The 25993-nt window shown below is 24.9% G+C and overlaps 2 protein-coding genes across 2 annotated transcripts in view; one reads left to right on the top strand and one right to left on the bottom strand.

Annotated features, from left to right (window-relative positions):
* Positions 1 to 25993, bottom strand: part of LOC107069037 (midasin) — a 111917-nt gene that overhangs the window by 40999 nt on the left and 44925 nt on the right. The gene's annotated exons all lie outside the window — the stretch shown is intronic.
* Positions 1876 to 25993, top strand: part of LOC107069038 (uncharacterized) — a 59569-nt gene continuing 35451 nt past the window's right edge. The window contains 2 exon segments of the mRNA XM_089169947.1: positions 1876 to 5085; positions 5968 to 6079. The gene's annotated coding sequence lies outside the window, so the exon portion shown is untranslated.

Here is a 25993-nt window from a genome sequence, read left to right as displayed (position 1 = left end):
TTTTTTTTTTTCTTCTTTTGTTCGATGCAATAGCAAAGTTTATGACACAAACAAAAATAGAATAAGTCATTTCTTGAATTATTCAAAAAAAAAAAAAATATAATAAAGAAAACAAAAACAGAAAAAAAAATACGAATCCATCGAAAACAAAAGTTGCTCAATCACAAAAGAGAGAAAAAAAGGATACAGTAAAAGGGGTGAATAGGGGGAGGACTATTTTTGGTTCACGCGTTAAAAAAATTCACCTAGCATAACACAATATTCGACTAAATGAAGTTGACTTTTGTTTTCTTTATGAAATACAAAAAAAAAGTATTTTTTTTTTAACCAAGAAACTAAACATTATTTTTTGATACCGGATGAAGAAAGTGTTTTTTTTTTCTTTTTTATAGAATGAGACAAAAAAAGAGAAAAAATTTGAAATGGTATTTTATTATTGTCTATTTCAATAGAAAAAGTACAAAAAGTTGCTGATCCGTTGATTTCAAATTACATAGGTGATAAAACTAGATCAAAGTTCGCATTCGTTTACGTTTATTTAGAGGTAACAGGAGGAAAATTTATCGAGCGGAATCTTGAAACCATGTACGTGTATACTAACATATATGTGTATGTGTATATGCGTGTGATCTCGTACATATTACTCGGTTACATCAAGTAAACGACATTACAGATTTGTTCAACGACTCATGTGTCTATTGTGAAAGAAAATGTTTAAGTACTTTAGTTTTATAGGATGTTTGTATTGTAAATTATGAACAAAATTGAAACATCATTAAAAATGATTATTTAATAATTTAGGTATAAATCATATTTTAAACAGAATAAATAAAAATAAAGTTAATATTTCAGTAATATCAGAATAAATATGTTTCTCGATATAGGTTTTGTTGATACGCAAATATCAAACTGATATTCGATTTTAGTTTTATGTATGTTTTAAACCATGTACAACAGTGGTACAATGATATATTTCAAATACGTCATATTTTTGTATACTTTATAAATCTTCTTATTTATTAATCAACAATGTTATTTAATTATTATCCATTGATATTAAATATCAAGCTCAATTATGAATAAATATATATATTTAATGGGGCAAATATTTCCGTTCTGTATTTAAACTTACGTAACTATTCACTTCAGCCAAATGAAACAACATTTTTAGGACACACATCGAATATCTCGTTTTATTTTTATGTCAATGGGGTCAATAATATCCTATTTTAACAAAAGTGCTGACTTCGAATCATTCGATTATTTTTTTTTTCGGTGAGTATTCATAATAAAAAAAATAAAAAAATACACCACCATAACGTGGTACGGAAACAATTCAACAACACCTGCCATATCGTATTAAATCGTTAAATTAATCGGCTTGGTGACTATTAAAAACCATTGAAAATTATTGAGTGCACATGGGTTGAAATTGAATATCGGTTTGATATTCATCGTACCTCTAGAGGAACGCATATTTAAAACATACTAATTTTGATAATTAAAAGTAACTTTTTTATAAAAGAAAAAAGAACAAAAATAAAATAATCTTCATATATGTCTCAATACATTATATTACATATATATATGTAAATATATAATAATTTTATATTATTATATATATTTATACTTTACTATTATTATATATTTTTATATTATATATTATTTATAATATAATATGATATTTATATAATTATAATATTAATTTATTATAAATATAATTAATTAAAATTATAATAATATAATATAAATTTATAAATTTATATATTATATAATATTATTTCAATATATATTATATTAATATAAATATAATATATATTGAATAATTTTAAGGTATATTTAAATATACTAATTTTGATAATTGAAACTAACTTTCTTTAAAAGAACAAATTCTTTATGTAAGTCAATATAAAATAATTTTATTAACATTCGTAATGTTGGATAGGCATTCGTGAACATTCTAGATCCTAAAAAAGAAAAAAAAGATCACCATGACTTATATATGCCACTATAAAAAGGTAACCAAGTAAGAGGTAATAACATTGATGGTACGATCGTTTCCTACCCACAAAATGTCCCTATCGGCTTCTATTAAATGGATTTCGTTGTTCCAACACGCTCGAATAAGCCGATACAGCAAATGCAACAAGGACAAATGCTATTTGGTTAGACGAGTGCATGTACGTGGCATTCGGAATTAACACTTCATTAAACTATTTCACGCTTGTTAATTTTTTCCTTATTTCTTTTTCTTCCTTTTTTTTTCTTTTTATTCTAACGAACGTATTACTTGAAAGAAAAATTTAAATAAAAGTGAAAAGTGTATAAGGAAAAAAAGAAATAGGTAGTCTCGTTTTAAATAATTAATTGTATGATTTCATAAAAACAGATCATAAAAATTCAATCCGTTTAAATTTTGATATCCCGAAAAAATTGAATAAAAATTTAAATAAAATCAGTATTAAATATTTATAAACAAGAAAATTAATAATTGATCACTATAATGGTTTTATCAATGATCAAATAGAAAAAGTATTGTAATCAATCTAACATTTTTTGTATAAATATTCGAAATTTATTCAAAATTAAAAAAAAAAAAAAAAAAGAAAAAAGAAAGAAAAGAAAGAAAAATCGTTTAACTGTGCAAAGACAAAGTGGGTTGAAATTTAGCAGAGAAAACAATTTGACGATCCATTCAAAAACGATCATCCATCCTACATTTTTTTTTTTCTTTAATCCTTCTTAAAGCAAAGAATCATATTATCCGTAATTGAAGATCGGAAAGCATCGAAATAAATCGATTCTTTTTAATATCCAACATTGATTCGAAAAATTCTTTCAATTTTTTTTTCTTCTTCTTTTTCTTCTTCTTCTTCTTCTTTATCTCAATCGGTAGAATAAATACGTCAAGATTCAATGAAAGAAAATTTACGATCGATCAGAAAATAAGTGATTTCATTCGTGTAAATTCTTTCTTAAATAAAAGAATCGTTTTTATCGATGATTAAATATCAGAGCCATCGAAATAAATGTTTCCTTCTTTCTTTCGAATAAACAACAACAATATATTATCACAGATTTTATAAAAGAAAATTTCATATTGAAAAACATTCAAATAGGTCAATTCTTTATTATGTTGAACGTTGATTCGAAAAATGTTTTATTTTCTTCCGTCCGAATGATAAATATAATATCATTTTCTTCAAATAGAAAATTTGCAATAGAAAAATCTTTCGTAAGATAATAAAAATTTATGAAAAATATGATTGGAAAGAAAATAATTTTTTGTTTGTTTTGAATCATTCAAAACTCCTTTTTTCTCTGCAAACAAAATCTGAATAATATAGGATTGGCAAGAAAGTAATTTCGGCTTGCACTAATAGATAAAGTTATGTTTGTTTCGTTATTCTTTTGTTAATGTTAACATTTTTTTCTTTTGAGGTTTGGTAGTTGACACTTTTAGGTTGCTATAGAAACAAATTCCGTGTGGTTTTGTTTAAAACTGTTAGTTTAGAAACAATTGAGTTTTATTTCACACTAGAAAACCAAAATTACTTTCTTGCCCCAACCCAATAAATTAAAATAAATAATAGAAATTATATAAACCAAATCAGATCTTTAGCAACGAAGTTAAATTTGACCCCAATTGGAAATAATTTAACAAAAAACAATACAAAAACACTATCATCAAATAAATTTACTAACCCTACAAATTTAATGATCCATAAAAACAATTCCACCCCTTTATTTAAACTCTCTTCTAACTCTCGAGAAATTTAAGAAAAAAAGTACGAAAGAAAATACTCTAAAATTGTAAACAATTGAAAAATTGAAACGATTGTTTAGTCGATTTTTGATGATACTTCCGGTACTACCATGATATCTGAGTCGTGTCATCGTTAAGGAAGTTGTCGTAGAAAGAAAGAAAGAGAGTAGGTATATGTGTATGTGTGTGTAGAATATGGCGTTGGTGGATAGCGATGACGTTAGTGTTGAGGGATGGATAGTCAAGGGATGCTGTGGCAAAGAGCAAGCAAGCAAGCAAGCAAGCAAGCAAGAATACAAGAAAGAGTGAGAGAGAAAGAAATAAAGAGCGTGCGTGGAACAGAAAGAGAGAGAGAGAGAGAGGTTAGAGGAAGAGACAGGAACTGAGGGTGGGTTGCTAGAAAACGAGAGAGAGAGAGAGAAAGGAAAGGGCGGGACGTAGAGGGCTGGTAGGGAGAGGGGGTTCAGGGATGGTAGATGTGGGTGGAGGGCGGTGGACCAGGAACAGGAGGGAGAGACTCGGCTTCGAATCAGGGGTTGCTTTCAGAGGACTACGCAGTGCTCTCTCGTCTCGCGAACCGAGAGAACGAGAAAACGGAAGAGAGAGTGTGTGTAAGAGAGATAGAGAGAGAGAGAGAATCCGTGTCGCGTACTAAATTCGAAAAGTACAAAAACATTCTAACTTATCGGCCGTGAAATTTGAATCTTAGTTTATATTCTAACGAAAATCAAAAAAATCCTTCGATTTTTATCATTAAAAAAAAGAAAAGAAAAACACCCTAACCAACCCCCTCTCGCTTCCACAATTCTCTATAGTCCTATTTCATTTATCAACTTTCGCAATTTATCGAATACAGTTAAACTCTTTTTACCCGCCAAAAATTTTGTACGCTTCAACGTAATCCCATTCTATATTTATTTTATTGTTTATTTATATAAATTTGTATTAATCTTTTCTTCTTAAATATTTTCTTCTTTTTCTTCTTATTTCGTTGATTACTTACTGAAACTTGTTTTAATTACATTGGTAATTTTTTTCTTGATTTTATATTTTCTTATTTATTTATTTTTTTGTTTTTGTATTTCTTAACAACACTGACATATCTTTATTTTTATTTGTTAACTCTTTCTTTCTATATCTCTCTCTCATTTAAGATATATATACTCCTTTTCCCTCCCATGACACACCCCCGTCGAGTACTCCGAACGTGACGATCTCTAGGGATGAAGCCTCAACCGCTGATTAACACGTCTGGATTTAGAGATCGCTCGATGGGGATAAGTTAACGCTTACGGAAAGCCCACGGCAAGGTCTTTGAGGTATTTCTTTAACCCTGAACACACATACATACACAAACTGTAACATCTTTTCTTAACATGCATTGTATATTCGTCTATCCATTTTTTTATTTTAATTTTTTTCTTCCTGCCCTCCCCCCACCACCATTTTTTTTTCTTACTTCTGATCTTCTTTAACAAAATTCAACGCGAGATTGTTCATTAAAAATATTTGTTTCAATATATCATCCATTTTCTTTTTATTTGTTATTTTTGGAGCGGAAAGAAGGAGAAAAAAAAAACAAATCAAATGATATCTTCGATATTTCGAGAGATATGGTTGATTATCTTTTTTAGAAATGTCTCTTATATTCTAACACATTCATAAGCGCGTTTACACGTGTGTAAATTCGATCGAAATGCATTGAGAGTGGGTAACTTCAACACACACACATACACACATACACGGACACAACACACGAGATACACGCCCCTTTTTCACAAGGTTGAAATTTTTTAAATTACTTTTTCCTTTTTCTTTTCATTTTTTTTTTATAGTTGTTGTTTTTATTATTTGTGTTTCGTTCTAAATCATTTGGGGACTTTTTACCACTCTAATCGTTGACCTCCCGAATAACAACAACAATAACAACAACAACGTTTTTTGGATGAAATATGTTCTCTGCGAATTGATGATTGTTTTTTGGGAATTCATATACAAATGATTTAGAATTTTTTGTTCTATTTCTTTGATCTGAAATATATGTTTAATCTTCTTCTTAACACACGATGGAAAAGTTTTGAAGAAGTTGCTTGAACTTTCTTTTCTTGTTTTCTTTTTATTTTGTTCTGCACCAAACAAGTTGAAGTTAACTTAAAAATAAAAAAGAAAAATAATAATCGTCCTCTCGGCAAAATTCGAAGGAAGAATGGAAGAAGAGATAACGGTTGGATCTATTTATACCAAAGTCTAAAGTGTTGCCATTGGTGGTGGACGTTCAACTTCGAAGACCTGATTGGTTCGTTCGGTTTCACAGTATGTACTTGCGTATATGAGTCTGTTATTGCATAACTATACATTTTCATCAAATTTAAAACACATCTAAATTGTTCATTCATTATTTTACATTATCATTATTATTGTTATTTGTTTAATTGTGAAACCTTGTTTAAATAAATAATAAAATCGTTTCAACAAGTTACATCTGTTAGCATACGAATTTACAATAAACTTTTCAAATTTACAATTAATTATCTTCAATTATTTTTATTTTTTTTTCCGATAAATTCCAGTATCAATGGTTGCATCAAAGAAAGGAAATAAAAAATTGAACAAAATATTCGATTAATTTAAATAAGATTAACCTTAATTTTGTATTTGTGTTGTTGTTCAATTAACATTCCGTTTTAACACAATTAACAGATCTGTATTCTACCCATTGGGTTTACACTACTCTTGCATACAACAAGACCATAACTTTACTCTGCTTCACTTTGCTACGTCATTGGCAAAACCCCAAACCCTATACGTAAAACAGCATAAATTATTTAATCCCATTCGACCAAGCACAAACGCATCATCCGTTTCACTGTAATAATACGTGGCACTAGGTTCTAATCTTTTGTTGATCGATATAGAACACAAAGTTAATTCACTATTTCATGAAAATCCTTTTAAGACTCGAGATAATCATTTTCTAATCAAAATGAATAAATTTATATCTTTCGATTAAATACAAATATATTCTGATAATATCTATTTTGATAAAAATGATATATGTTCATATTTCCATTGGTTATCAACGAGATATAAGAAGATTTTATTTTAATGGGGATAATCTAATAGACAATGTTCAAATTTATAAACAAAACAAAAATTTAATATGATAATATTATCAATATGTATTAGTTAACTTCAATTTAACCCTTTTCGAACGTATCAAATGTGGACATGGGTGTCGTAGTGGTCGGAATTAATTTATATATAATAAAAATAATATTTTTAATATATAATATTAATAAAATTAATTAAATATAAATAAAAAAATATATTTAATATATATAATAACTAAATAAACTAAACTAATAAACTAATAGTATATTTATAATTAATTATTAGTATATTTAATAGTTTTATTATTATTATATATATAAGGTTAGCACTGTTTCTTGTGTGATGGCTGAGAGAAGACATGCGTCCAAAAAAGAGTTAGTAGTTAAGTTGTTGTTTTATAATTAACGTTTAAACAAGAATTAATGAAACAATTAAATTAAGATGATTCTTTTTTGTATCTAACGATCAGTTATACTATGAAAGAAAAGTTAAAACATTTTAGACAACCCCAATTTTTTTCTATACCTATCCTACCCAACATCCAACTTAAACCTTTTCTTCTTTCACATTATTCTTTTTCTTTTCAACAAAACATATAACGATTATCTTTTCTCACTTTTCTTTATTCTACTTCTAACAAGAAATAGAAACGGATATAAGTTAGAACAAATGATCGTTTATTTTTAACGAATAAAAATGATCGGAGTGTTAATAAACGTTGAGACTCGGTTTTATAAAAAAAAATAAAAAAACAAATTAACAAATAAGAAGTAATAAAATCGTTGATTTTTCTTACCGATTGTTATTATGATATTTCACCCCTTTCTGTGTCCCTTCTTCTAACCCAACTGTCGAGTTAAAAGCTTATTTTGAAATTCGCACGATGTTACTAAGAAATTATGTAGCCGGAGAGAGAAAGAGAAAGAGAAAGAGAAAGAGAGAGAGAGAGAGAGAGAGAGAGAGAGAGAGAGAAAGTACAGTAACGAACCAGAGCGTGGAAGGGATTTTCCTACCCCTTGTGACAGGGCTTAGTTAGTATTTATTGGTGTCGACTGCAAAGATGTTTCTTTTGTTATGTATTATAATGATAGTCCGATGATTTTAACGATTCGAGTATATTACGAATAGAATAGAGTTTATTTTTATTTTTTAAACAATTAAATTACAATAAATTATTAATAATAACACTATATTAATTAAACCGCAATATGTTTTGGAAATAAATTTAAAAATAAAACCCCGAGGGTAGTCTTGAAGACGATAGATTTATTTTTATTTATTTTTTAAAAACAATTAAACAACAATAAATTGTTATTAATAACAATTTACTATTATTAATTATATATATACAAATATAATTAAGTAAAACACAATATGTTTAGGAAATAAATTTAAAAATAAAACCCCGAGGGTAGTCTTAAAGAAGACGATAGATTTCTTTTAGTTTTTCTTTTTTTTTTTTTTTAAACAATTAAACTACAATAAATTGTTATTAATAATAATTTACTATTATTAATTATATATATAAATATAATTAAGTTAACCAAAATATGTTTTGGAAATGATTTATTTTTACTTCATTTCTTTTTACTGATTATCTAACAAATTTAGTAAAGAACAATCATGTAATTATTTTTGTGCATTAATTTAGTAAATGTTTTTGTTGTAATCGATAATTCTAGTGTTGAAAGAATTACTAATATTAATACAATAGTAAATGGCAGCAAAGTATATATATATTGTTTTTCAAATATAAAAAAAGATATATAGGTTTATTTAAAAAATAAAATAAAACAGAGTGTCTAATCTTGAAGACGAATAATGAACAAATTGAGCCATTTATTTTGTTAGTAATCTAACTTCATTTTGTACTTTTTCCGTGCAATATTTTTTTACGACAGTTACTACACAACTTACATTTGTAAATGTTACTTCGGTCAACGATAAAAACAAAACAAAATATTAAAATAAACTTTGGCCATTTTTTACAAACTAAATTATGTGCTACAATAATATATGCAATAATATAATAATAAAATAATATATAATATATAATAAATAATTATAAACTCAATTATGTGCTATAATAACTTTTGTTGACAATGATAAATGATATTATTACTACTGAATGAAACTACAACAACAAAAGTTACAAATTTATATTAGAAAATTAATTCTATAATGATAAAAAAAAAAATTTTTTTAAATAAATTAGATTCCATTAACGTTTTAGATTTCAACTATAAATAATATATATTTAGAGTTTTGGATAACAGTTGAGAAGATTTACGAGAAACTTACTTAAATTATATCAATGATAAACGTCTTTCCATGTATCGCTAAACTCCCTAGGAGTCTGATTTTAGTTGATTCGTCGTTGGTGTGCCTGTTTCTGTCCCTCTATATATGTTTGTGTGTACATGTCGTGCACGTGTATGTATAATCTGATGCATGCATGTTACTTAGTTAGTTTTCCTACATATATATATATATATATATATATATATATATATATATATATGTGTGTGTGTGTATGTATGTATGTGAATGAACGAACCAATGTATGTAGACTTGGCAGTACATTTTGTATGCAACGATCACCTGCCGATACGTTGTGAGATGTTTCTCAACCCAGAACTGTAATTTCCGTAGAACTCGTGTTCCTTCCTTCAAAACTAAAAGGAGAAACCACTTTGTTGACTTCAATCAACAGCGAGTTTGTCTGCCACCGTAGCGGACAACTATCTTCAACTTTAACTTCATCATTGCCACAATCCTACACCTCATCCCCCTCAACATCCCAATTTTCATCTTTTATCTTTCTTACTTTCTCAATTCTTTCTCAACCACCCACCCCATCCCTTTTTTCTGTTTTTATCTTCTTCGTTTTCGAATCTTCAATTAGGAGATAAATCTTGCTATTCGTTTTGGAACAAAACTTTTTTGAAATAATAATTGCACATTTGATTTAGGGAAAAAGAGGATTTAGGAACTTGTGAAAAATTTTTAACATAAGTTATTCGTTAGTTTAAATGATCATTTATGGTTTTCATAAAATATTATTATGTGATTCATAAAATATTTTTTGTAAACTCATAACTTTTGAACCCTTATCTTTAATAGTAGATTAGTTTTTTGAACAATATATTTAAATAATTATTTAAATATTATTCATTATAATAATTATATTAATTAATTAAAATATTAAATATTATTTATTATTATTATTATTATTATTATTATTATTATTATTATTATTTGGATGATAAACAAACTGTTTCTAAATTTGAGGATTAACCTGTTAACCGGGGCATTCTCTTTTTAATTACGCACCTTTTTTTATTATTTATTTATTATTATTTGTACTTAAAATAAATGAAAAGACTATAAAATATATATTTTTTCGTTTATTTATATATAAACTACAAAGGTTTGTACCTTTACCTTTAAAACAATACGTTTGACGTATTTATACGTTCCACCCTGTTAACAGGTTAAAATATAAAAAAGAATTGTATTTTTTGTTTGTTTTGATTTAATTAAATTTTACAGATAATTATTTGATTATATGTGTATAATTTTGTTACGAAAAGATTAAATTGAATAAATTCATTTAAAGTATGAGAGACTCTTTTTAATTTGAGTAATCTGCTTAACACTGTCAAAGCTGACAAAATACCGAATTGCAATATCGAGTTTAGTAATGAAGCAGAGAAGGGATTACATTCGCCTATACTCGTCGTGTGCTATCGCTATTTTCATACTTGATCGAAACTATATGTATATATATATCGAATTAATTCATGATAAACTAACGATCACCTAATCTCGTGCAAAATATTAAAAGAATAATATTTTCATACATTTCTTGTTTCTATTTTTTTTTTTAATCAAATTTTGATTATACGTTTTAATCATACATTTTATTTAGGGTACATAAAATTTGTTGTATCGTTATTTATCGATACACATCAATTATTATATTAATTAATTAAATGAAATCACCCGTAACAGATATTACTTTAATTATAATTCTACTTTTCGATTTTCTTGACACTCGCGTTAAAACATTGATAATCAATTTCATTATTATAACACGATTATAAATTATTAATCTTTTTCCATAAAATTTAAAGAAAAATTTAAACATTAACAAAGAATAATAATTCTTCTGATTTTAATATCATTAATATTAGATAATTAATAATAATTGATTATGCTTAATAAAATTAGTAATATATATTATATTAATTAGTAATTATATTAGGGCATAATTAGAATTAAGTATATTGTCAAGGGAAACGAACATGTAGGGGGAGAGGGGCCTTCGGGGTAAACACCCTAAAGGGGTATACCTGAAAAATAAACTTCTTCTTCTTCTATATTAATTAGTAATATATATTACTATGAAAATACAACGATGATGTCCTGAGTCATACATTTTTCGAATTGTTACCAACTTCAAAAATATTTCAATAATAAGAAAATAAAAAATGTCGAAAGAATAAATATTGTAATATTTTGTTTGTTTGTTTAAGTCTCTTAATATTGAGAGAATATTTTTCCAAATATTTGAGTAACCAACGGGTTGAACAGCAAGTAATTTTCTTCTTGATTTAACTCATCCTCTCAATTCATTTATCCGAGTATTCAAGCTTTCGTTATAATAACCATGTAAATTATTATTGTAGATTATTTTTACTTGCATTTTCTTTCGCACAACACCCCCCCCCCCAACCTCCAATTCTTCAATCCCAACTCCCGTATCCCCTTAGTTTGACTTTTAAAACAGTTTATATCACTTGTATTTGGAATTGGGAGAATGTTCATGTTGTACGTTACGTAAACGAGATTATACGACGTCGTTCATCACGTTCGACTAAATATGTATGTATACGATTTACGTTGCGATTAAAAGCAAAAAAAAACGAGAATAGGATGTCCTATTTTTGGATGAAATGTAAATCATTCTAAAAATGACTATCGTATACGTGGCTAAAGTAATAAATATGTTCATTTGTTTTTTTATCAAAATATAAATTAGAAAGTATTGTGTATCAACGTAATTTTGTTTTATTAAAAATAGTACACGTTAAACCTGATGAAAAAAGTGTGTGTTATTGATATATATATATATTAATATTTATTAGTAATATATTAAATAATTAATTTTATATATTAATATATATTATATATAATAATATATATATTAATTAGTAATATAATAAATATAATAAATATAATATATATATATATTATATTATATATTAGTATATATTATACATAATAATTAATGTTACATAATATAATATAATACTATAATAATTAATATATATATTTTTTTTTCTTTACTTTTAAATAAATAAATAAATAAATATATATATATATATATATATATATTTTCGAATTATTAATTGTCAAATTTAATTACAAATTTAAATATAGTACCGACCAAAATAAAACTAATTGATTTCGGAAGATTCATAAAGAATTTTTCTTTTCAACATTTTGCTATATATATAATATTTTGTGTGGATATAATCAAAAGAAAAAAGAAAACAAAAAGTTCAAGGTCCCCGTTTCGGTATAACGAGTAAAAAAAAAGGAAAAGATAAAATGAAAATGAAGAAATATGACTGGTAATAAAAATGTTAATTATTTATGAGTCGTGACTTTTTTATCTAGAATATTTGATATTATTAACTTCGTGACCATTAAACCTAACAGTTTCATTTCTAACAAACACAGAGAGACACTAACAGAAATATGAATGATTTAAACTCAAGTCATGGAGTGGCAGTTTATTGTGAAATAGAACAACGTGTATGTTTGAAGAATCTTTTAGTTAATTAAAAATTTTTTTATCTTTCGTTGGGTGAAATTCCATTTCCTCCTCCTCCTCCTCTCCCCCTACCCTACCCGTTACACCTTCCGTTCCCTTTATCAACAATTTTGTTTCACTTTAATCGGATTTCAACTATGTGTATCGTTGAGACGATAAATTCTTTAACTGTTAAAAAAAAGTTTTTTTTGTTTGTTTAATTGTTACGAACAAAATTATCCCCCATTTTTTCCATTCTGTAACTTTTGAGACTATAATTATTAAATTATTAATAACATTTAATTAAAAAAAAATTAAACATATTTAAGAATATAATTTAAAAAAAAATATACATATATATTTAAATATATATATAAATTATAAATAAATAAATAAATATATTGTATTATATATTTAATATTATTATAAATATTATATTATATATATATATATAGGATGCTACTGCTACACGTTATTGTGACTTTGTTATAAAATGTTGATTTAATATAATTCTAAATTATTTAGTAAATTATATATAACAATATACAAAATAATACCATAATTACAATCAAATAAATAAAATAATAATACTCGTAAAAATATAAAAAAACAAAGTTAGGTTATATCATAAATAAACCTGAAAAAAAACCTACGACGTGAATATATCCAAATAATTGAATTATAATACAACGCTATCTATCGAAATCTTACAGTACCTAAAGTTTTAAATAACCTTAAAATACTAATTCCTTACATAAGCAATAAAAAAAATAAAAAATAATCGCGATCAAAACTATCCTATATTCTAAATTGAAAAAAATCACACAAAATAAACAAAATTTCATTAAGATCGGTTCAGTATTTTCAAAGTCTATTGGAAACAAACAATGTGACATCAAATTTTTATATATAAAAATGTAATTGATTTTGTTCTGTTTCATGAAACAAGTAAAAAAAAAAAAAAAAAAGGAACAATAAAGTTCAGAATAAATACGAAGAATATTTTTGTACGCGTATGATATTTTTTGGTCCAACATAATAAAGCAACGAACGAATAATAGGGAAAGAAAACTATATTGAAGTATAATAAAATTTGATGGAAGAGAGGTTTTTTCTGATTGCTAAAACTATGAGGAGAGGACGTAGGAGGAAGGAGTAGGGGGAGGGGGAGGGGTTGATTTTTCCGGTAGCTCGTTTCGTATAAAATATAACCACAGAAAAGACAATCGATGGCTTTGACCTAACCGATAAAAAGGAAAGCAAAAAAAAAACACTCGAAAAAGATAGAAAGAAAGAAATAAAAAGAATGGGGGGGGGAAGAGAGAGAAAGAATGAGATCGAATTACGATCTCTAATGCATTTGAGTAAGACGAAAAGTGGCAAAGAAAAACGTCCTTTCACTCATTCCTCGTATTCTTCTGAGAAGAAAAAAAAAAAAGATAAAAGGAAAATGATAAAGAGAGAGAGACAGAGAGAGAGAGAGAGAGAGAGAGAAAAGAGCAAAAAAAAAGTAAAGAAAAGAAAATACGATCTGACAAATTACGTCCGTTCACATAACTACACGGTTAAACTTGGAACTTGCGTGACGAAAGTACAATTCCGCCCTTTTTTTTTTTTTCTTGCCTTCAACCCTCTTTCGTATTACTCCTCTTCTTATTTTTTTTTCTTCTTTTTCTTCTCCATTAACGTCGAGTACAACGAAACAGTTCTTTTCTAGGTTTTTAAAAACTTTATTTTCTTCTTTTTTTAACTTTTAGATAAGGAAACATTTTAATGCAACTCATTTATTGTTTCTACGACAATACTAAGTACTATTAATACGTAACCTTTTCATTATTTGCGACAACTTAATTTAAATCTATAAGTAATGTGATAAATAATATTGAAAATATATTTAAATAAAAATATATAATTCAAAGGAAAAAAAGAAATAAAAAGTGTGTTATTAAAAATATATCAATGAAAAGAATTAATTAATAAAGAAAAGAAAGAAATAACAAAAAGTGTGTTATTAAAATTATATATTGATATAATTAATAAATAATGAATATAATTATTAATTGAATAATAAATGAAAATAATTAATAAACTAAAAAAGAAATAACAAATGTGTGTTTTTAAAATTATATCAATGAAAGTAATTAATAAAGAAAAAACATAAATAACAAAAGTGTGTTTTTAAATTAAGTAATATTTATAGTAGTATCTTTGTATTTTTTATTAGTATTTATTGGGTTGTCCGGAAAGTTCGTGTCGATTTTCAATAGATGGCATTAAAGTTTTTTTGCTAAAAAACCTGATAAGTTCTGGAAGCACGAAATTTTTAAGTATTATATTATTATATTTATTATTTATTATTACATATAATTATATTATTTTTATAATATTTTATAATATTTTTAATAATTAATATATATAGTTGTATTTATTATGTAATAAATATATATATATATATAAAAAAAAAAAAACTTAAATGGTTTGCATTTCAATCTTCCGTCAAAATCGGCACGAATTTTCAGGACAACCCAATAGTACTTTTTTTTAGTAGTTTTTAGTTTTTAGTTATTAGTAATTTATTAGTTCTTTATTAGTATTTATTAAACTAATCAAAATAGCTTATTACAATTAAAAAAGTTATAAATTAAAATGATATCAATGCAAATAATGAATTAAATAAAATAAGAAATAATAAAAGTGTGTTATTAATTAAATTAATTAAAATAGTTTGTTACAATTAAGAAAGTTTTAATTGGAAATAAGAATTCCTATTACAAATGTAGTAATCTTTTTCTTCTAATATTAATTGTGAATATTTCATTTCAGTACAAGTAACATAATAACAAAGAATAACTAAACATATAAAATAATAATATGAAATATGAACATTTCAAGAAATAATAATGATGTATAATAAGGATGTATTCACTATCCTCATTTTTTTCTTATTATTTCTCTTCTTCATATTTAAATATTTAATATTATTTCAAGTAATGCAAACAAAAAAAAAAACAAAAGAAAAACAAAATAAAAAAACATACAAAAATCCACAATTCTAAACATCAAAAAATTATCTTCGAAATAGAAACACACATCGAAATCTAAACATTCTAACAAATCCAATAATAATTCTAATACTATCTCTATCTCTCTCTCTCTGTTTCTCTAATTCATTCTCGTACGTTAAAATAAAATTTCTCGAGCAAATAAAAAAATGAATGTAAAAGTAAAAATAAAAAACATAGAATAATCCACAATTGTAAACATCAAAAAATTATCTTCAAAATAGAAACATACATCGAAATCTAAACATTCTAACAAATCCAATAATAATTCTAATACTATCTCTATCTCTTTCTCTGTTTTTCTAGTTCATTCACGTACGTAAAATAAAGAAAAATTTTTCGAGCAAATAAAAAAAAACGAATGTAAAAATAAAAATAAAAAAAATAAAAACATAGGAATGAGGAATAAAAAGGGAATAAAAGTAAAGGAAATCCCCCCACCCCCTCCCCTCCCCAGAAAAAGAATAAAACATAAAAATGAAGTAATAAACCGTATGATTGTAATTAAAGAACAAAAAAGGGTTATCGTACTACAGAAGGATATCGCATATTCGGGGTAAAATTTGAAACGGTACTTGAAAACACTCCATCAAAACTCGTGTGTCTAAAACGAGCCTGTTAAAGTGGGTTGGTTAGTTCTTCCTTCGTTCGTTGGTTCGTTCGTTGGGTTCGTTGGGTTCGTTGGATTCGTTGAATTGGTTGGTTGGGTTGGTTGGAATATCTTCTCCGATGACAACGGTTCTTTTTGCCGATAAAACGGTCACGTGAAAATGCTTTTACTTCTCAAATACCTTTACGAGGGACACGCGTACTTTTATTGGATATGCAAAAATATTTCTAAAATCGTGTTTCCATGGACAGACACAATGTTGAATGAAACTATGCATAAAAAATATTAAAAGAAAAATATTCCAAATATTGGGTTGTTCGGAAAGTAATTTCGTTTTTTTTTCTTGACACAATAAAAGGCATTAGTTGATGTAAACCGGGAAATAACAACACGTGAGATTGGTGAGAAATTAAATTTATCAACTTCAACTGTTTATGTCCACTTAAAAGGCCTAGGTTTAATCTCGAAACAAAAATTGTCTTCATTTTCACAATAGAAAAACGAAATTATTTTCCAAACAACCCAATATTACGATCAAAATGTATAACTGTCCCAAGATCAATTTGTAAAATGTTCAGAGGGTTTTGGTTTGGTCAATCTATAAGAACGTGTTTCGAATTTTTAAGGTTTTTTGTTGCATCGTGAATTTTGTTCCTCATCAAAGACGGGTTTACGTGAAGATTTTTTTTCTCACCAAAGGCTGGGTGGAATTACGTTAAGATTTTTTTCAGGGTTTTTATTTTCTTTTTTTTTTTGAGGTTTATTTGCGAGGTTTTTTTTTTAGGTTATTTCAGATTGAAACAAATATTTAATATATGAATATATTTATATATATGGAGGTGGGTGGGTTTATGGAAAGTGAATCCGAAAACGTTCGAAGTTGGGATCGGGACCGGCTTCTTTTATTCCGTTTCCACCTTTCCGCTTTTCCAAGTGTTTTCCAACAACCTTTTTCCTTTGTTCTCTTTTTTCTTTTCCATTTTCTGTTGTTGCTCTCTCCCTCTTTTCATCCATTTTACTCTCACCCTTTTTCTCACGTCCTCCATACTTCTCCCCTTCATCTCTGAATCTCATTGTGTTGCCCATGAGACGATAATCCTTAAGCATTAAGTACTTTCGTTCCAAGTATAAAGAAATATACGGTAAAAGAAATTGAAAAAAAAAATGAAAAAAAAAAAAAATAGAAAGATTTTTTTTTCATTTTCAATCTCACTAACGTTTCTTTTTTTTTTTTATTTAGGAAATTATAATCTTAAGATATTGAGCATATTTTTTAATTAAAAATCTAACCATATTGGAGAAAAATAATTTTGAAAATATTTCAGATATTAAAAAGCTGGGGGCTAATTAGATTTTTATTATGAAAGGTTCTTTTTTATTGAATAAATTGTTTAATTCTAAATTTTTTAAAACTGAGAAATAGAAAGAAAAAAGAAAGAATTTCTTTTTTAATTTTTAATCTCCTTACGTTTCTTTTTCTTTTTTGTTTGGGAAATTATAATTTGAAGATATTGAGTATCCTTTTTAATGAAAAATCTTAACATATTAGAGAAAAATAATTTAAAAAATATTTTGGATATTAAAAAGCACAATTGAAGGATAATTAGTTTTTAGTTTTGGTTATGAAAGTATTGAAAGTTATGAAAGTATTTTTTTTTATTGATCAAATTGTTTAATTCTAAGAAGAAAAACAAAAAAAAAGATATTATTTAAATTAATTTTGTACAATTAAATTTTCCATATTCCCATAGGTTTTATATATAGCACAGTTTATAATTTATATGTTTGTTAATCATGATATATAACTTTATCGAACTGGACATCGTTTACTACTACTACTACACTACTACTACTACAACTACTACTATTTCTGGACAATCGTTGGTTGAAACGAATTCAACATCACTGCTATCCTTGTTTCCGCTTCTCTCTACCGGGTCTGACAAACGACAATGTTCAGTGAATAATATGGATAGGTGGTTTTGTTAGTAAAACCATTAAGATCCTATAATTCTTCTCTTAACCTAAACTTTCCTGACTATTTTTCCTTCCTTTCCTACTTTTGTTTTTTATTAGAATTTATCTATTATTATTCTATTCTAATTGTATTTTTATTTTTATTTTTCGAACTTCTAAATTTGAAATCACATATTCATAGATTTTCATATATTGATATATATGAAACGTTATGTTTTTTTATACTATATATTATTATATATATATTTAATATATTTATAATTTAATTTTTATATTATAAAAATTAAATTAAAAATTTTATTATTATTATTATTTATGTATATAATAATTAATATAGTATATATTTTGATATTTAATAGTATATTTATATTAGATAAAATATAAAAAAATTAGTATATTTAAAAAAAATATTTTTAATTTTATGATAATTTTTAATTTTAAATTATTAATTATTATAGCAATGAATAACTACTATTTTTTTTAATAATCACTATTTAATATTAGATCCATTAGATAATATTAAATAAATCCAACAATTATGGTATTTAGAAAAATTTTTGTTTTGACCACTACCAAAACAAATTGTTTTATAAAGAATTGAAAAAGAAAAAAAAGGATTAATGCCTAAAAGTTTTGTTTTATTTCTATTGAAGTATCTCAGATAGAAATTTATTACCCTATCTATTCGTAGATATCTATCTATCTATCTATCTACTTTTCTCTTAGAAAAATACGACCTGTATAAAACATGTTTATCTTCGAAGCTCGTAAATGAATCTTCTTGGGACAACGAAAATCTTTCAGATTGATTTTCATTCCCTTCCTAACCCTAACCACTATCTCTTTCGAATGGTTCATGCGGGTAGAAAAATTAAAAAAAGTAAAAAAGAATATAAACTCTCTAAAGATAAAAAGGAAAACCGGAAAATAGAATGGGAACAAAAAAATATAGGGGGAAATGTAGCGTGGAAAAATTATATTCAAATAAAACAACAGGAAGTTGAAGTAGTAGAAGTAGAAGTAGAAGAAGAAGAAGAGGAAGAGGAAGAGGAAGAGGAAGAAGACAAAAGAAATAAAAGATAAAATAAAGTTATTTCACGAACTAATATCGAATAGATAAACAGCTGAAATATAAAAGCAAATTTTTACAAAATTAAATTCTCCTTATTTTTCTAAATTTTATTTGTTAACTTTTTAGATTGTACTAATTGTAAGTTATGCTAAAAAAAATTATGCTTTATTTTTGTAGATTTTATTTATTAATTTCTTAAATCGTAATAATTGTAAATTATGATAAAAAAATTATGCTTTATTTTTGTAGATGTTATTTATTAACTTTTTAGATTGTACTAATTATCAATTAAGATAAAATAATCATGCTTTAATTATCTAGATTTTATTTATTAAATTTTTAGATTGTAATAATTATAAATTATGATAAAAGAATTATGCTTTAATTATCTAAATTTTATTTATTAACTTATTAGATTGTACTAATTCTAAATTCTAATCAGAGAATTATACAAAAATTTATTTATTTCTGACTATAATTATTTTAATTAATTATGCACCAATTCTAATCTAAAAAAAGTTCTATTTATATCGAAAAACCATTATAATGTTTATCAATATTAAAATTTTCACCTTAAAATCTGATATTAAATTAATATTTATTAATATATTAAATAAAAACCGCATTGTGTGGTATTTCAATCGTTTCTTTTCTGTCGAGAAACGTTTACAATTTAGTTCAATACATAAAAAAAGGGAAAAAATAGTTGCAGAACTGTAATACTGAAACGGAAATAATATCGGTTTTCCAAAAAAAAAGAAAGAAAAAAAACTGAAACCAAAACCGAAACCGATATGTTCGAGAACCATTACATCCATTACAGTTATAACCTTTTTATTTTTTTTTATAACCCACATAACTGTTTTTAACCCCCTTAAACTACACTAACCAACGATGAACCGAAATTTAATAAATTGCATTGAAAGATTTTATTTAGAAATAAACAAAATCAGCAGATTAATTTCTGTTTTTATTCTAATTTTCGTTATTTTTTGTTTTGTTTTAAATATTATTTTATTAACTATTTATTAAACAACAAAATAAATAGTATAATTAATTGAATTAATTAATAATCAATTATATTGAAAAATATAACCACGATTAGATTATCTTTAACGATTACAATAATTTAATAATTTTACGTATAACAAAAATCATAATTTTTTTTTATTATTTAATGTGTTTAAATAATAAATGTTAATAAATGTAATAAAATAAATATATTAAATTAAACACATTTTATAACATAAATATTATATTTTTAAACAATTTTTTGAATATATTCATAAATTTTTGTATTGGGATCTCTAGCATTTGAATACGCTATCTGGTGGTTAAATTCAAAATTAGAGTAGATAGGTCGAATTGCTATGCCACGCCTTTGCCAGAGATCCCAATAATCTAACCTAAATCGTAACATATTTCTCTTTTATTTGATTTCTCATATTTTAAACAATAAAATAAAAATATTCGTAAGTTTATATTATTTTTCTTATAAAAATTGTTCATATTGACGATATGTACCTGGACAAGAAACCAATTTCTTTTTTTTTCTTTTTAGTACACACATCGTGAAATGAAATAATTCCATTTAACAATTTAGATTGCATATTAAAAAGATACAACAACTAGGTTGTTTTATTGTATCACTGAAAATAATAGAGTAATACACCTCAGTATTCTTTTCCTATGACTATGATTCTCTTCTCATAATTCCTCTTTCACAATTACTCTCTCTCTCTTTCTCCTTTCTCTTCCTCTCTCTCTTTCTCTTTCTCGTCAATACCGTGAGAAAGTTGCACCTGACTGTATTTCACTCACCTTCGAATTCTAGTTAGTTCTAACCTAATCATTTCCTTGATTTATTTCACAATAAAGATGAAATAAATTACTTTTACATGTCACAATACTATTTGCATGATAAAGATTAATTTCATTATTTATAATAAAATAAGACAATATTGTTTATTAAATTATACATTTAGAAAATTATATTATCCCTTTTCTCGCAGAATTTTATTATAGTTCCATCAGATTTAATCCTTTAACATTAGATATACCACCATTTTAAGTATACTTCTACCACACTAGTCAAAATGACTGGTGTATACAAAAAAATGTTTTTTGAGATTTCCAGTCTTTATTTACTCTTAAAAAATACGAAAAAAATGTTTACCATTAATAATTTTATTAGATAAATGGATTTATAGATATTTTTAAATAACAAAACGCTTAATTATTTACAGAAATCAAATGTTACATGAAGTAGACATTTTGAATTAACACTAGATTTACGAACTGAGCCAATTTGACTCATTTCAAATTTTTTTGATACAAATATATAAAACTTAAATATTATATTTTTAAAAATATATTTTGTTTTTTTAGTTACGTAATAAAAAATATTTAAATATTAATTACTATCCTCTATTCAATCCTTCATTTAAACAATGTTTGTAAGTCATTAAAAAATATTGAACAAAACATCCGTAAATCTAGTGTTAAAATGACCCGACCAGTCAAAATAACTGGTCTGATATATCTAGTGTTAATTTTTAATCTAAAAGGGCTTATTTTAATATTATAAAACGATCAATCTACGATGATAATAATAATAATAATTATTACTATCGTGAATATAAAAAATATTTTATTAAAATAAATTGAAAATGATTCGTTTCGTTTTTATTTTTCTCTTTAAGATTTTAATATTCGAGTTAATATTCGATTTGTAATTTTCATAGTTAATTTTAAATGAATGAAAGAATAGATCGTATTTTAGGAAAGAACATATGTCTGAATAAAAAAAAAAATAAAAGAAAAAAATAAACAAAAATTTTGTATGAGAAAACGAGTTATGTGATTTATGTACATGCTCACATGATGTTGGAAAGAAACTAAATTTAAACGATTAAAGTTAGTTCGTAAATACCGATCAATCTTCATTTATTCTCTCGTAACATATTAAATAACTGTGGATTATTTTTCCTCGGATAAAGAACATTTTCAATTGCTACAAATTTTACGAGAATAAAAAGCAGTAATAATACGAGATACGATAATAAAACCCATCTTGCTTGTTTGATTTCTTCTTTTTTTTTTTTTTCTTTTTTTACAACAATAATTGCTAACAATAATTTTCTCGCAAACTTCACAAATTAACGATAAATTTCAATTATCATTTCTGATGATCTACTTTTTTTTTTGTTATCGATTTTTTAATAAAGCAAAAAATGGAAAAAGAAAAATATGAATACTTTATTGCAACACCTTGTAACAAATCGTGAGAATACGAACTGTAATATTCGAGTGTTTGATTAATCAATGATGTCAACAAGCTTCCTATACTCAATTGACATTTAGTAAAAAAAAAAAAAAAAAAAGAAGGAAAAAGAAAAAACTTGTATTTATTGGGTCAATATTTTAATAGATTGATAATTCTTAAGAAAAAAAAATAAAATATTAGTATAACATAAGTGGTCAATATTGTACCAATTAAATAGTTTGTATGAAATGCAAACCAATATCTATTATAAATACTCATAAATTATTATTTTATATATTGATCAAAATATATATGAGATTATTGATTAATTATTTAACAAAATATTGATCAAATAAAGATAGAAATAAAATGTATAATTGTTATAAACATATAACACGAAACTCTACATATACTCGAGATAAAAAATAAATGAAACATAGTTGTATTTCTAAATAATGTATTAAAAGAACATAATATGTATTCTTAAATTTCCTATTTTCATCGTGAGGAATGCATCTGTTTTTGGACTTATCAAAAATGCATTATACGATCTAGGACACGAAACAGAGACTTCGAATAGCATACCTAGAGTAAAATCTCACGACAGTATTTCAACTATTCCTTTTTCTTCATATTACAACAAAAATTTCTTACTAGTCGTTCAAAATTTGTATTTTAATCGTTCATAGAATATCTCCCCGAAACAAATATTTAAATAATTGAAATGAATAAAACAAAATTTTTATTAGAACAATAATTAATATAAGAATATTCAAATAAAATTATTTAAATATTTGGTTAGCAACTAATTTATTACGAATTTTGTCGACAGATGGTTTTAACACATTCTTTTGTTTTGTTAACATAACCTATATTGTTTTCTTATTATTTGGACTTCCACCTTCTATTAGCAAATCATTTAATTGCCAACCAAATAGTTCAAAAACTTTTGGTCAACCTAAACAAAAAATGTTGAAATTTTCTACTACTGTTCTAAATTTGTTTATTTTTTTATTAAAGAAAACAAAGAGTCAACCTATCCTTATAAAAAAATTTTTATAAGAATAATAATTAATATGAGAATATTAAAATAAAATTATTTAAATATTCGGTTAGCAACTAATTTATTACGAATTTTGTCAACAGATGGTTTAACATAACCTATATTGTTTTCTTATTGTTTAGACTTCCATCTATTAGTAAATTACTTAGGCTAGTTGCCAACCTAATAGTTCCAAAATTTTTGGTCAAACTACCAAAAAATTTCTCTGAAATCTTCTACTACTGTTCTAAATTTGTTTATTTTTTTTTTATTAAAGAAAAAAAAAAGTCAACCTAACCTTATTCGAGGTTCTAATTATCAAGCGCAAAATATTCACCACGCAAACAAATATATGTCCATAGTGGTGAATTGACATAGGTTCCAAAAAGAAACCAAAAAAAAATCTCCCCCTTCTCCCCATTCTACACCCTTTCTGTTTGACATTCATTTATAACGTCGTTAATCAATAAAAGGAGTATCGCGGACCGTACTTGAGCTAACTAATTAAACTTGTTTGTATTGGACTCCAGGCTCGTTAAATAAAATTGAAAAATATTCTATCGCGAGAGATGATAGCCAATCCCACTCACCTATTATTACTACTACTATTTCATTCGGGTTATAATTTCAAACAGAGAGAGAGAGAGACATGAGAAGACGCAGTTAAATGGAAAATATTGGATTATATGTATATTCACCTTCGATACAATGAGAATAATTTAACAACGAGTTGAATGTTTTGTTACATTTTCGCAAATGTCTTTTATAGAAAATTATTTTCAAAGAAAAATAAACAAAATATACGATATGAAATTCCGTTTGACATTTCATTTTACATAAATTGTGTGATGTGTGTGTATATTCATGTTTATTTCTTCATTTGAGATTTATTTGCATTAAAATATAATAATTTAAATAACCATAATATGTGTTGCTAAATATCGTATATTAAAAACAAATACTGTTATATAATTTAATATTCGTATAAAAATAAATCTAAAATGGAATATTGTTTTTAAAAATTAATAGATAAATTATTAATTTATTTTGCAAAGCAAATATTTAAAAAAAAAAAAAAAAAAGTAAAAGAAACAATTTGTTTGATAAAAATTTATTAACGATATATGAATAATATTTTTTTAAAGAATGATTTTAGTATTCTAAAAATGTGACAATTTCAGGAATCATAAACCTTTCTAAATATCAGATATTATACAAGTACATAGTTATACATCCCTTAACAGTTGCGTAGAAATTAAACCCTTGGAATTATTTCATGCAAACTATTCCAGATGGATATAGTCAACAAAGTTTCTCTAATGTCTTGTAAACGTATAGATAAACTTTCTACTAGACTCAGACTAGAACTGTTACCACTAAGACACGTTTGATAAGTGAATACTCTGATAAATACCATGATAAATAAAAAATATTCAAATACGAATATACTCTACCCGCATTATCCAGATTATTAATAACAAATTTTCACTACAACATAATCCATTTATTATTATCTATTTTAGTAAACATAATTATTGCAGAAATACTAAACTTATCAGAACTGTATTATAATATTCAAATATATTTAAAATAAAATTGACCATACAAATAAGATAATGATAATCGTCTAATTAAAAATAAAATATATTTATAATTAAGTTATAATATTAAAATCAAATTATATATATGGTGTACCTAAATTGAATTTAAATTTTAATTCAATATCAAGTAGCAACTTCTTCTTCTTCTTCTTATTTTTCTCTCTTTCAAAGTAGTTAATAAAGTATTTAATTTTTATGATTATATAATATGTGGTTTATTAAAAAGTATTTGTTTTATTTCAAAAGAAATCTTTAATAGAGTTTGAAATCTTAAAAGGAAGAGAGAGAGAGAGAGAGATGTTAGTAACCGTAGTTAATGACAAAGAAACAGTAGGAACGTGCGAACGACAATAATTACGCTCTGGTACAACAAAATATTGGAATATCGACAGATTCGTTCGTGTGAATGCTTCTAATCGTACATTGAACAGCTGTTAATAACTAACCTGGGTATTTTCAACAAAAATCTTTGATTTTTCTTATTATATAATAATAATAAAAATAATAATAGTAATATTATATTATATTATATATATTTATATAAATATTATAATAATTATTATTACAAGATATTATAAAAAATAATATAAGATATAATAATAATAATATTATTCTATTATTATTATATTATAACAGTAATATTATTAATATTATTATTATTATTAT

Source organism: Polistes dominula, unplaced genomic scaffold (assembly GCF_049000335.1).
Source record: "Polistes dominula isolate Pdom_NZ unplaced genomic scaffold, Pdom_raw_medaka contig_49, whole genome shotgun sequence".
In the NCBI taxonomy this organism is placed as follows: domain Eukaryota; kingdom Metazoa; phylum Arthropoda; class Insecta; order Hymenoptera; family Vespidae; genus Polistes; species Polistes dominula.
Note: the sequence above shows the minus strand (reverse complement) of the source record. Positions and strands in the feature narration are given on the sequence as shown.